We start from the raw sequence: 14,726 nt of genomic DNA on the forward strand, positions 1-14,726 counted from the left end.
AGTTCTCAATCAGGGGTGATATTTGGCAATGTCTAGAGAGAGTTTTATTGTCCAAACAAGTCAGGAAGTGGGGATGGGCCCTATGGGATCTACTGGACAGAGGCCAGAGGTGCTGCTAAGCATTTGAGGATGTACAGACAGTGATACACAACAAGTAATTATCTGGTCCAAAATGTCAATGGTGCTAAGGTCAAGAAATCATGCTCTCTAAGGTTTAAAATAAACTCCTTTAACTTATCCTGGTCTACCAGGAAATAATATTAAAACTTCACATATATAACAAGAAACTAAAAAGAGTATACTTCCATTTCTACCTCCTATTCTTTTGCTATTGTTGTCTTACAATTCACTTCTTCAAACCCAAGATTCATTGCTAATATTTTTGCTTTAAATAATCAGTTATATTGTAAAGAGATTAAAAGTGAAAAAGTCTTTTATTTCACTCACATATTTTCTATTTCCTCCCCCACATCAGTCCTTTGTGTAATGTAAATTTCCATCTAGTATAATTCTCTGTCTATAAATTATCTTTAACACTTCTTAGATTTTCTGGCAATGTATTGTCTCAAGAAAACACTACTCAATAATAAAAAGAATGAAGTACTCAAACACACAACATAGATGAATCTCCAAATAATTGTGCGAAATAAAAAAGGACAAAAATACTTTATGATTCCATCTATATAAAACTTCAGAAAAAGCAAACAAGCCTAGAATGAAAGAGTAAATTTCCGATAATGGGGATAAGAAGCCAGGAAAGGATACAGGAATTATAAAGGGTCATGAGGTAACTTTGGGGGTGTTCTATATATTCATTATCATGATTATGACGGTTTCATGGAGATAGATAGATAGATAGATACATATATACATACATACATACATATATAAAACATATGATACAAAAACATCACATTTTAGGTCCAGGCTCACATAGGCACCAGTAGCAGGTGGTCCACATACTGCTGCATTCTGAGAATTTGGGAGGAGTGACATCAGCAAGACAGCAGGATAGGAGACACCGGCCTTCATCCTCTAACAAAAAAACAACAAGCAGGCAGCTAGTCACAAGAGAAAATAGCTTTGAGAGGGCTCAAGATTCCAATTAAGAACCTATAGAAACATAATGGAGCAAAAAATGAATAACCTCACAGAATGGATTGCTGGGGAGACTGGCTTACCTCAAACATATGGAGATGGCTAAGAACAAAGAGGAAGGGCAGGGGCTATCAGTATCAGCCACAGGGCTGGTGCCATCATGGTCCCCCATGGTTTGCTCCATGGACGATCCTGTCAGTCTTTGCCATTGAGAACCTAAACATCCCCACAACAGCCACAGACTCCCCCACAGCTTTTACAGCACAGAATCTTGTACTGTTCAGCAGTGCAGACTCCAACAGCTGTTCCACAGAGGAAACCAGCAGCTTTTGCCACTGGGGTAACCACAGCCATCACCACCCTGGAAGCCTCAGGGAGGGAGATGCTGCTGCATGTCCCACCTTAGAAAAAGCTGCTGCTATGCCACTGTGGGACCTGGACTGCCAGCTCCCACCATTCCCCTGCACATCCTAGACCCCAGAGCCCTGGCTGCTATGTGCGTGCCTGTACTTCTGACCCTGATAAGCAGCTTCTCTATAGGTGTTCACACTTCAGGCACAAGCCACTGCTGCTGCAAGCTGGCTAACGGCACAGAGCCACAGCTGCTCTGTGAGCACACAGGCCCGAGTATCCCCTCTGCTGCTGCTCCATGCACACCCATGCCTCTGACACTGGAGTCACCACACCTTCAGGCCAGCCAGTGCACCAGACCCCAGGGCCACTGTTTCTCTGTGAGTACCCATGCTCCAGACTCCAACTCCACGCATCAGACACCAGTGCTACCACCACTGCGAGGGTGCTTGCAAGCCAGATCTGGCACTAAGAGGGATCCCCTTGGCCACAACATACTCCATGGGAGAAAAAGAGATCAAGAGGTTCTCAGGACTTTTGCCACCAAAGACCCCAATGATCCTCACCTGCAACACTGGCTGTTGAGGACCCCAGCAATCTTCACTGCCACTGACCTTAGTCTTAACAGAACAAAGATCAGAGCAGAAATAAATCAGATGTAGACTAAAAAGACAACAGAAAAGACCAACAAAACTAAGTTTTTCAAAAAATAAATAAATAAAATGGATAAGTCTTTAGCTAGACTTAATAACAGAGAGAATACTCAAATAAATAACATAAAAAAAGAAAGAGGAGACATTACAACTGACATTGCAGAAATACAAAGGGTCACAAGAGAATGCTATGAACTATTAGCAACAAATTGGACAACCTAGAAGAAATAGATAAATTCCTAGAAACATACAACCAACCAAGACTGAATCATGAAGAAGTGGAAAACCTGAATATATCTATATCTAGTAATGAGATTAGATCAGTAATAAAAATTCTCCCAACAAATAAAACCCATGAACAGATGAATTCACTGCTGAATTCTACTAAACATTAAAATAAGACTTAACGCCAATCATTATCAAACTCTTTCAAAAAACTGAAGAAGAAAGTATAGTTTCAAACTTATTTTACAAGACTAGCAATACTTTGATACCAAAGCCAGGCAAATACACAATAAGAAAAGAAATGATAAGTCATAATGAACACAGATGTAAAATTTGAACAGAATACTAGCAACTCAAATCCAACAGCACATTAAAAGGATCATAAGCAATGATCAAGTGGGATTTATTCCAGGTATGCAAGAATTGTTCAACGTACACAACTCAAGAAATGAGATATACCACATTAACAGAATGAAGGATAAAAATCACATGATAATAAAAGCAGATTAAGGGAAAACATTTAACAAATTCAACAAATTATACCTCAATAAAGTTGGGGGAAAACACCAACTTATTTAAGTATGTACAGTTTACATTAATTATATCTCAACAGTGATTTTTAAAAATGGTTTTATGTAAAGATTAGGAGCTCCTACCCCTCTTAAAAAACCCAATTTGGCAAACTTGTATACAACTCCACCATAACCTCCTCATTGCTTGGGAGGGGCGGCCCTGCTGCAACAGAAGCAAAGACTAGCAGGCAATGAAGGATGTTTCACCCAATCACAACAGCAAAAAGAAAAACAAATTTCAAAAAATTAAAACAGTCTAAGAAATCTCTAGGATAACAGTAAATGTACGAACATTCACATTATAGGTGTCCCAGAATGAGAAGAGAGAGAGGAAGGGATTGAAAAATATATTTGAGAAAATTATGCCTGAAAACTTCCCAAACCTAAAGGAAACAAGACACCCAGGTACAGGAAGCACAGAGGATCCCAAACAAGATGAACCCAAAGAGACCACACCAAGACATACCATAATTAAAATGGAAAAAGTTAAAGATAAAAGGAGAATTCCAAAGGCAGCAAGAGAAAAGCAACGAGTCATATACAAAGGAATCCCCATAAGGCTATTAGCTGACTTCTCTGAAGAAACTCTGCCAGAGGGAGTAGCATGGTATGTTCAAAGTGCTGAAAGGGAAAAACCTGCAGCCTAGGATACTACCTGGCAAGGCTGTCATTTAGAATTGAAGGAGAGATCAAGAATTCCTCAGACAAGCAAAAATTAGAGTTCATCAATACTAATCTTATTCTGAAAGAAATGTAAAGGGCATCTCTAGGTGTTAAAGAAGTAAGAATCTACAGGAAAGGAAAATCCCAGTAGGAAAGGCAAAGCGAGGACTGAGGACCAACCACTTAAATAAGCCAGTAAAAAGATTAGAAGTTAAGAAATGTAAAAGGCAACTACAACTACAATAAAAAGTTAAGGGATAAACATAAGATGTAAAGTATGACATCAAAAACACAAAATTGGAGGGAGGAGGAGTAAAACATGTAGATCTTTGATAATGTGGTTCGAGCTGGCCAGGAGGTCCTTTCCACCATCCATCCACACGTGTAAAGGGATTCACTGACATGTGGACCCTGCAGCTGTTAACAAAGTCCTGCAGTCACCCCATCTGAGGTGTTTCTCTCTACTCTACAATCTCCTCATCCCCTACACGCACTACTCTCCCTCGTTTGTCTTTGTGATGCTCACCAACCCCATTCAAAGCCCAGTCCTCTAGCCATGCCCTCCCCTTCCTTGCTCCTACTACAAATGCCACCATGACCTGAAGATTTCCCCTCCAAAAAGTGACTCACAACTCTACCCTGGTCCACACACATGCCATCACCTTATGATGTCTTGAACCTGAACCCTTATCCTTAAATCCAGAGCTGTGCATCTTCCTGTCCACTCAACACCTCCACCTAGAAGTCTGTGAAACATCTCATACTCAGTATATTCAACCTAACTCCTGATACACCCTCTGAAAATTACTCCTACAACCAACTTCCCCATTTCAGCTGATGGCATCTTCTTCCTTCCAGTTGCAGACATCAAAAACCTGGGAGTTACCCCGACTCTTTTCTTTTCCTTCTTACTCTCTGTATCATAAAGCGTAGTCAGACCTATTTTAAAAACAATCCCAGGAGCCATAAGTTCCTCCCATGTCTGCAGCCAACACCTTGATCCAGTCATTACCAATACTCCTCTAGACCATTCAGTACCTTCTTCCCTCACTTCTTCTTTTTGTTCTCTAATCTGCAGCCAGAGAGAGTCTGGTAAATCCTGATTCAGATCACCTCTCTCTACTTCAAATATTCCAAGATTCCTAACAACCTCAGAATAGGGGCACAGTTCCAAAGGCTGCCATTCTAGGCCTGACTCCTGCATCCTCACTCTTTGGTCCCACCAGACATGACTGAGACATGCAGTTCCCTGAATTCTGCCAACTCAGTTTCACCTACAAGTATCTGCAAATGCTGATCTCTGTGCCTATAAAACCTTCTACACAGTATTCACTGGTTTTCAGAAATGGAAACCCCCTCATATAACCCCTGGTGTGGGGTCAGGATCCTAAACCTCAGAGAACCAGGGACCTTAGGCACCGTGGCCAGGAAGGTGGCAAGTGATGAGTTCCAGGCCATCACAATCCCAGAGACTATACAGGTGGGAAATGTGTTGGACAAGGGCCAGAAATACCCTCTACTCACCTGTGCATGGCCCATAAGCACTTCTGCAACCATGGGTCCCTGTGAAAAGAACAAGACTGTGAGCAATGGGCATCCATCGTGGGGTCTTAAGGTTCATTCCACCCCTCATCCCTGCCCTGGAGCAACGTGACCTCCATTTGAATGACTAACTTATGAGCCTCAGTCATTGGTGTAGCCTTTTTTCCTGTGCATTTTTAAAAGTTGAAGTATAGTGATGTACAATATTATATAAGTTACAGGTGTACAATATAGTGACTCACAATTTTTAAAGATTATACTTCACTTATAAAATATTGTCTATATTCCCTGTGTTGTATAGTGTATCTTCATAGCTTATTTCATACATAATAGTGTATACCTCTTAATCCCCTACCATATATTGCCTCTCCCCTCTTCCCTCTCCCCACTGGTAACCACTGCTTTGTTCTCTGTATCTGTGAGACTGCTTCTTTTTTGTTATATTCAATAGCTTGCTGTATATTTTGGATTCCAAATACAAGTGATATCATATTCGTTTTTCTCTGACTTATTTCACTTGGCATAACACCCGCCAAGTCCATCCATGTTGTTTCAAATGACAAAATTTTCATTCTTTTTTATGGCTGAGTAGTATTCGATTGTGTTTATACACACCACATCTCCTTTACCCATTCATCTATTGATAGACACTTAGGTTGCTTCTGTATCTTGGCAACTGTACATAATGCTGCTATGAACGCTGGGGTGTGTGTATATTTTAGAATTTAGTGTTTTGTTTTCTTCTTTTTTGGATACATGTCCAGGAATGGAATTGCTAGGTCATATGGTAGTCCTATTTTTAGTTTTTTGAAAAACCTCCATACTGTTTTCCACAGTGGTTTTAACAATTTACATTCCTAATAACAGTATATGAGGGTTCCCTTTTCTCCACATTAGTGTTGTCTCTTACCAGCTGTGTGATCTTGGACAACTCTCCCTCTGTGCCTTCTTTTATAAAGTGCGGATAGTAAGGGAACCAACCTCAGAGGGCTGGTTTTAGTATATTTTAAGTGCTGATTATGTGCTATCACTATACACAGAATTAAGGCTTTTGTCAGTATTCTCTATGCAAAGTGATGAATTTTGAAATTTTGGATGTGTGTTTCAACTACCTTTAAGCATTTAAGAGACTATGATATTTAAGAACTTTGACTTTAGTATGTTAGTATACTGATTAGTTATATGTTAAGAGGTAAACTAAATATTAAGTGCTTTCATAAATTTTTGTTAAATTCATATGTTTTCGGGGTGGGAAGGGATAGACTGGGATTTCAAAATTGTTGAAGAACACTGGAATTTGACACAACATTGTAAAATGATTATAAATCAATAAAAAATGTTAAAAAAAAGAAATTAAATTTGGGAAATGTGGCAAAAAAATAAAAGTAAAAAAAAATCATATGTTTTCAATTTTAACTGACTGCCTGTATGTAGACATCTAGAGGAACAGTGATTTCTTAAAGTTTTTGAAATAAATAGTTCATAAATTAAAATAGAGGGTGGAGAGAATAGGCCTTGCCTGATGGGTAGATGTTAGTCCTCTTTACTTAAAATAGTTCTCCATCCTTAAAGTGTACCTTGTATTACATCACTTCTACTCCCTGACCAAAACAGCCTTAACATCCCTTAGCTTGACTAAACTTTTGATAGGTTTTTTCGTGACTATAAGACCCTATCTCCCTTTTCTTAGAACATTTACTTTAGGAAATTTGCCAATTGTAAATTATTTATCTGCCCCTTATAATGTACGTAAATCTCCCAGCTTCATGCCACTTTCACAACCCGGGACGTATTTTTCTCAAAGATTTGAGAATCATCTCTTTGAAATATAAACATTAAAGGATACAGCACCCCTATGTCTCTGTGGGAGAAGCCTAATTTTAACAGGTACCAATTAGAAAACATATATGTCTTAATTACAGAGGAAAAGATTTACAAACTCAGGAATAACCCAATATGCTCCACAGTTCCCAGTGATCAACCTCCCCACTAATGGCCCCAAGTATTTTTCCACTGGCTCCCTCCACCACTTAAAATTCCTCCTGCCTTTTGTTTCAATGGAGTCCAGTCTCCCTCCCCTATTCCAACAGTCTTGAATAAAGTCTTCTCTGCCTGTTTTACTCTGTCCAGTGCACTTTTTACTTTGACACTGCTCTGGTCCAGCCTTCATGGTAACTCTCCGGAATTCTGTGACAGTAGCTTTTTCTCAAGGTCTACCACTTCACTTTCATGTCCACTCTGCCTTGAGCTGCCTTTGGGGACCTTTTAAAACCCTGTTTCAGGTCAATTCTGTCAGCTCAAAACCCTCCACGGCTACCAGCACCCTCAGATGAAAGCTTAACTGCTCGGGTCGCCATAGCACTCCCAATCTGTTTCCTGTAGATGGGAGACTGGCTGCAGGTTTCTCCGAATACCCCATTTAATTACCCTTCCAAGCCTTTACACATGATGGTCGCTCTGCGTGTAACACTATTCCACTTTATCTAAACCAAGTGCGTGAAAAGGCGACCCCACCCAGGAATGCACCAAAGTCCCGCACAAAAGACCTGACTGAAAGTGAAATGAGCAGGCACCACTCATTCGGGTCTTTAGGATACACGAGTGGGCGTTCTCGTGGGGGAGGGTTGGGGAAATGCAACCTGCGTGGGGTCCACCAAGGGAAAGCCCGTAGGCTGACTGGAGCCAGGAAGGGCCGGCAACCAGACGCGGGTGCTGCGGGCTCAGCCAGACCCCCGACCCCCGCCTGCCTCAGGCACGGCGGTCACCCCAAGCGGCGCTCTCACCAGGCCTCAGAACCGCCCCGTCAGAGGGAACAAGATCTACTTTCACATTTCGTGCTTACTTTATCTTGGGCCCCGTCAAAAATATAGTGAAGAATTAGGTCAGGTGAACAAAATGAAGCTCGCCCTAAAACTACGGCAGCTAGGAAAACGCTGTAGGTCCAGCCCAGGCGCGTCCCCCTCACAGAAAGGCGTCTCTCCAGAGACTTCATTGGTCCAGCGCCCGAGACGCACGCGCAGGGGCATCTGGGTAACGTAGTTCCCAGAGGGCCTCGGGCCCAGGCGAGGCCCACCCACTGCAAGCCACAGGGCATGCGCCAAGGGAAGGGCGGGGTGCTGGAAAGTGGTGCCTGGAAGCTCTGAGAAGCGGAGGGGATTTCACTCATCTTACACGTATGCACTCAGATTTTCATGGAGCGTAGTATGCAACTGCTGACGGGAATTTTTAGAGCCCTTGTTTCAGATGTTCTCCAAAGCTGCAAAGTCAAATGGACAGATAATAACGCAATGTCAGTCTGATACAATATGTGTCCCCTGTTATCTGGGAGCTAATATTATGTTTCTTTTTTAAATATACGTAGACTGAAACTTTAGACTTCAATTTTGAGAGCTGCAGTTTGTTTGGTCAATGACAGTGTTGCTGAAAAAATGGCCTGTGTGCCTATAGCCGAAATAGAAACCCAGGTAGCATTTTGGGAGGGTAGAAAGAAATGGTTTTATTGCTTTGCCAGGCAAAGGGAGTCATAGTAGGCTAAATGCCTTAGAGACTGTGAGCCTGTCCAGGGAGGGGTAGTTAAGCAGTTATATAGGGAAAATCTGGAGACCAAGGCTTCTGATAAGTGTCCTGGTACATGCAGGAGGCTGTGTTCCTTTTCTGCAGATGGCCTTGTAAATCACTGGACTGATGTCCTTGTAATCCGGTGATGGAGTCTTCTGCACCTAGAGTTAATGAGCTGGGCCCTCTGATATCTTGGTGCCTGGAACAAAAGGTGCTCAAGGCGGAGGAGGAGTGCTCTGAGGAGAGAAAAAAAGAAATAACATGTGCAGTTTAAAATCAAGCTACAGTGTGCTTTAGCATGAGGGAAGCTATTCTAGGTTACCATAATACAGTTACAAATACTGTGCGGTTACAAGCGAGAAAAAGCTCCAGGCAATGCCATGAGGGGGATAATAGGGCAGGGGTGTTAAGTGGACAGTGGTGGTGCTGTGCCTCTGGTTCAAACAGAAGACTTCCCAGTTTGGGTAGCCAATGATTGTTTCCAATCCAGGAGCAATGCTGTTGCATCCTGACAGTATTTCTTAATTGATATGCTTACGTATGTTAAAAAAAAAACCCTAAACAATAGTTAAATTTAAAAAAAAAACCTTTTATTCAGGAACTATTGCAATACGAGAATTAGACTTCAGTATCAAACTGGGCTCAATTCTGAGTACAACAAGTGAAGTGGGGATTTATAGCCAAGGAACAGATTGGCAGTCAGTGGATGGAAAATTATTGAGAGGAAGCATCAGGGGTAAGGGAGATTCCGTTTAAACAGACCTAATGTAATTCTTGCCAAAGGCAGGCCAGCATGATCAGATAACACCTGGGGGATTGTGGGCGATGAGAATTTAATTAGATATCAAGTGTAGGGGACTCTGGCTAAACTGACTTACCAAGATTGTTGCTGTAACTAGGCAATGCAGGCCAGACATAGAAAGACGCCAAAGTCAAGGCCTAGAAGGCTTCAGGAGCCTGGCTAAAGTTTAATTCAGCAGAGTCTTTGTCATGACCTCCTCTTGTCCAAGGGAAAAAGAGGCATTCCTCTTTCCCCTGTACAATCTAAGCCCATATCTTGTTTAGTAGCTTTTTCTTCATTAAGGACCAGCTGAGCCATTTGTTGAGATTGGGTAGTAGAAGATATTTGCTGGCTGGTGCTAGCAGTCAAGAACTAATGAAAGGAGTTTCTAAGAAAACAAGAGGGGAAGGGAGGGAAGGGATCAATGGTTGGAGCCGACTATTAACCTAATTTCTGAGTCCTGAGAGCAACCAGTCGAGGAGATTTCTAGATGTTCACCTCAAAGTATCTTTTGCAGTTTGTCTTTGGTGGGGGCGTTGGACATCCCGGTGAACTTCTCTGAGTGGCTCACACGACAGAAGGTGCAAAGGTTGTCCTTACAAGACCTGTTGTGATGATTACTTGAAGTTTATATCAGGTCATCCATCTCCAGCTTGCGGGACTTTGGGAAAAGGGCAATTTTAGTTCTTAGTGATGCCAAGTCAGGAAAATGGGAGAAAAACTGGAAATGTTAATTATTGACAAAATATACAAGAGGCAGGATCCAGTTCAGTTTACAGGTAAATGTCAAAGTAAGAACATACAGTGAAAAACAGCTCAAAGACATGAACGGGATCATAATCTACTAACTCACAAGGTTGCACTTGAAACATAAAATCTCTATATTCAACCCCCTTTTGATTCTTCTTTACAAAGTAAGTCTGATCTTGTTAGATTTGGCCTTACTTATGTAGGTGCAGCAAGAATGGTAATTTACCACATAAGTCTTTCTAAGTTTGCTTTGGGATAACTTTTACTGAGGAATCTTAGATCAGACTTCTAGAAGCCTCTCAAGGCTAGGAAGCCAGGCAAAGAATTCACCACCAGATTTTGCCTTCAGTACATATAAATTTGGACAATTTTTTTCATTCTTGAGAACCCCAAAATATCCTGGTGACCATCTTTTCTCTCCTGTAAGGCTAGGGACACTGTAAGTCAGATGGCAGGTAGGTTTTTCCAAGAGAGCTTCATAATCATGGAAGGTCATACCTCAGTTCCTTATTTTATGCATCTTTCTCAAATATGAGATTCCTGTGGAAGCCTTGGTAATATAACCAATGTTTCCAATTATGTCCTGTTAACAAAGAAGACCAACTCTCTCTGAACTTATGCAGATAACTATATTGCCATAAAAATAAGATCAATAAGAGTTTCTAAATTTTGGAGGTATCAGGCAGGGAGAAAAGAAAAGTATTTCATTTTTACTTACAAAAGCATAATCTACTAAATTGCTGTGAGTTATAGATAGCTTAGGAAAAAAGGAAAAGGATATATATCTTTATATCCAGAATGGAACATTAAAGAACAAGCTATGTTCCAAATAAAAATAGTAATCATCTTTCATCAGTTCATGCAATCCCATGCAATTAATTCTTGCTCTGCCTGATCTTGGATTAATAGTTTCATGAACCTACCAGCTTCTCCACTAGTGTTTTAGAAAGCCATATGTAATCCAGTTGAATGGACTCAACATCATTTAAGCAATGCCATTAGAAACATGTTCTCCAGAGTACATGTCAAAGTTCTTTCTATAGGTTTCTGAGATAGATCTTTCCGCTGAAAAAAAACAAATTATTTTGGCTGGTAGCTGACTTCAAATGCTTTCAGGGAAGACTCATAATAAAACAAAAACTATATAAATGACAAAAGACTTGAAATGGCCTTGGTGAAAGAGAGTTCACTTGACAAGGAAATTTGGTTATTTCTCTAGAATACAATATTCTTAAATAATAGCTTATGACTAATAAGTAGGATAAATCATGGCAGCAAGAGTATTGACAAATCTATGAACTTCATATAATTCCTGAAGTATTTATATTAATTACATTTACCCATACTAATATAATCTAAAGAAGGTTGAGCATCATTCCTTATTTGACAACGCTTCCCATGCAATTTAGCACATCGAATATATCTAATTTTTTAACATCTCTTTTTTTACAAGGTGAAAGAAAAAATGTTGAGATTTTTCCAGGAACCCTCTGGAAAATCTCAAGGTCAGTTCAACAGAGATTTCTTTTAGGATTTGATTTTCAGAAGGCAAAAGTATAAAAAATGTAAAAAAGCCTCGGCTCTTTTTAATAAGTGAAAATACTTGGTTCTCTCAAATAGTTATGATAAACGTTAACATACAGTACAGGATATTATTCTGATAAGACACAAAATCCATTTCCTATTATTTAAAAGATAAAGAAAAATCTTTTGAAATCACTTACTAAGAGCAGACCAGTAATCCAAGAAAACTTGTTTTAACAGACAGAAAACCAAGCTCTGGTTTTAGATCAGGACATTACTGAACTCACTTTTTAAAACCTGTAAATAAATCCATTCCATCTTGGCCAGCTTTGAAGGAGGAAGTAAAACTATCTTTATTCATTGAACACATGATTGTGTAAATAGAAAATTCTAAGGAATCTACAAAGAAACTGCCAGAAATAAAGAGTAAATTTGGCAAGGTTTCAGCATACAAAGTTAGTATATACAAATCAATTGTGTTTTCTACCAATGAATGATTAAAAACTAAAATTTAAAAGATACCATTTATGACAGCATATTAAAAACTTACAAAAAGCTTAGGAATAAATTAGCAAATGTTAATATGTATACACCAAAACTACAAAAGGGATGTTGGCAAAGTTTTCTGTAAAGAGCCAGAGAGTAAATATTATGGGCTTTGCAGGTTATATATGATTTTGCTGCGTATTTTTCTGTTTTTCTCTTTCTTTTATTTTAAATGAAACTTTAATAATTATTAATACCATTCTTGGCTTACCGGGACTACAAAAATAGGCTGTGGAGTGAACTTGGCCCATGGGCTGTAATTTATCAGCCCCCCTACTACAAAATATTCTGAGGGAAAATTTAAAAGTCCTAAATATAAGGAAATATGTGCCATTCTGGTGGAGTAGAAAATTTAATACTGGTAAGTTGTCAGTTTTGATCAGGATCCTTAAAGTGGATCTATGGAATTATGACAAGGGATGTTGGTGTCCTTGGGTCCGAAGACTTTTCAGCCAGGGTGGATCCTTTGTTAAGTCATCTCCTGTCCTGCACCTGGGAGAAGACAGCTCACAGACAGCTATGCAGTTTGCTGCATGGCTCGCTTAGCAGAGAAATGCCTGAAGGGGTGATGCTGACAATTCTGTTCTCTGTCCTACTTTCTGGTGCTCCCAGAAGATTGAGGATACCAGAGCCCAGTGGGTGCCTTATGAATTGAACCAATTCAGACCTCCTACTAGGCAGTGCATGTGCCATGGTGCTAAGTACCCTCAGGACTATAAAAATGGTCACCTGTGATGCCTACATGAAGAGGAGGCACCACAGTCAAGCGGATAATGCAAGAACTCTGGAATCAGACAGACTGGGTGTTCAAATCTTGGCTTCTTTACTACCATGTGGGTAACCCAAGGAAGGTTCTAAAGGTTAAAAGCTGTTTGTAATTCGTAAACTTTGTAAAAAGAGGTGAGGAGAAACTGCCTGCCTGAAAAGGATGTTGTGGGGTGCAGCATCTGGGCAGGTCAGGTCAGAGTGCTGTGGCCCCACCTTAGATAACTCCCCAGCTGGGGATGCTGGGGCCTTGCACCTTTCCAAGGTGGCCATGGAGAAGGCATGCCTGCTCCTGGACTTGGAGCAGCAATAGAGAGGTCCCCGGAGGAGGCAGTGTCTGGTAGTCCTGAGCTATTAGCATGAGAGGGGAAGGGTGTGTGCGTACACTGGCGTGGTCTGTGGTGGCCGCCTGAAAGGAGAGACCGAGGTAAGTTGCACCCAAGCTGCTCAGTCTCTCCTCCTTGCCTTAGCACATGTCCTCCTGCAGCCGTCCTAGGCCACCTGGGCACACTAGCAATGACCAGAACAGAATTGACCCCTGTGACCCCAGCTCCCGTCTCTCTTACCCTGACTCCTGCAAGCTAGCCTCACCGTGGCAGGATTTAAGTTGCTCTGGTACTGTCCCCTGCTTTGAGCAGACTCTGCCCCCTGATGACCCTGGGGAAAAGGATGAGGGAGATCATAGGGACTGGCTGGGCCAGGTGCTGAGGAACCTGCAGACCTGGAGGTGACAGACATACAGGCCCCTAGAGTCCACAATCCTGAATAGTCCCCCAGACCACGGGGCACATATGGTGCCAAACACTTGCAAAAGGCTGGCTCTCAGAGCTCGAACACTCTGCTGGGTGGCTGGGCTTTGCCCTCTGCCCTCTCTTGCTTTTTGATCACCCCCCTTTGCTGGCAGGCCTTTTCTCTGTCACACACTCCAATGCTGTGTCACAAGCATCAGGCTGAACAGGGCAGGCTTCACCTTGGAGGAGCAGGTAGCTAGCAGAGCTCTCCAAGTTCAGCACTCCACTCCCAGGTTCAATTGCCCTTCATGGGCAACTTCCTCAGGGAGTGTCACTCCTGCCCGGCCCCTGTGCCAGGCCCAGCTCCCCCTCCCTGTGCACTCTTCTGGCAGGGATCTCTCTGCAGCGCGTGTGCCTTTCCTCCACCCTGTTCCCAGGAGGCTCTACCCAGCCCCAGGGCCTTTACCGCCTCAGTTTTATACTGCCCCCGAGAGGCCTTATCCAATCTGGCAGGCTCAGGGATCCTCGCCAAGGTGTCCTGGTAAGACTCTCCAAATGATGGTGCTGTGTTCTTGCAACTCTAAGATGTGCAGCCACTCAGGAAAAGTAAAGATCCCTTCTCCAGGGCCAAAGTGACTCTCCCCGCTTTGCTCCCTGAGCAGGCAGCTGCCTGTATGAGGCCTGGGCCGACAAGTCACTCCCCAGATCCTTGCTTAAAGGAGGTTGGGTTGATGGCATTAAGAGCTCACAGAAAAGGGACAGTATAGGAGGAAGATGATCAAATAGTGATCAAAAGGCAGGATGTCAGTGGAGGAGCCACCGTAGCAGTGGGAATGTACTATCAGCATCCAGGCCCCTTTGGGATCAGCTTTGAGATCATTGTGTCTGTCCCGAACCCCAGTTCCATGTCCGGGGAACCCAGCTATGGAGAAAGGCTGAGGAGAACATCCAGCACCGCAGCTTATGT

General features: G+C 41.9%; 2 long non-coding RNA genes across 2 annotated transcripts; both read right to left on the bottom strand.

The window, feature by feature from the left end:
* Positions 1-618: 618 nt before the first annotated feature.
* Positions 619-8,106, bottom strand: LOC102543534 (uncharacterized). The gene is made up of 3 exons (XR_012075553.1): positions 7,947-8,106; positions 5,087-5,125; positions 619-1,035 (listed from the first exon to the last, which is right to left on the bottom strand). It is a non-coding gene; the product is annotated as an uncharacterized lncRNA (long non-coding RNA).
* A 566-nt stretch (positions 8,107-8,672) lies between these two features.
* LOC140698435 (uncharacterized) lies at positions 8,673-11,252 on the bottom strand. The gene is made up of 3 exons (XR_012076222.1): positions 11,117-11,252; positions 9,942-10,104; positions 8,673-8,898 (listed from the first exon to the last, which is right to left on the bottom strand). It is a non-coding gene; the product is annotated as an uncharacterized lncRNA (long non-coding RNA).
* Positions 11,253-14,726: the final 3,474 nt, after the last annotated feature.

The sequence above is a fragment of the Vicugna pacos genome, chromosome 9 (genome assembly GCF_048564905.1).
Source record: "Vicugna pacos chromosome 9, VicPac4, whole genome shotgun sequence".
Lineage (NCBI taxonomy): Eukaryota > Metazoa > Chordata > Mammalia > Artiodactyla > Camelidae > Vicugna > Vicugna pacos.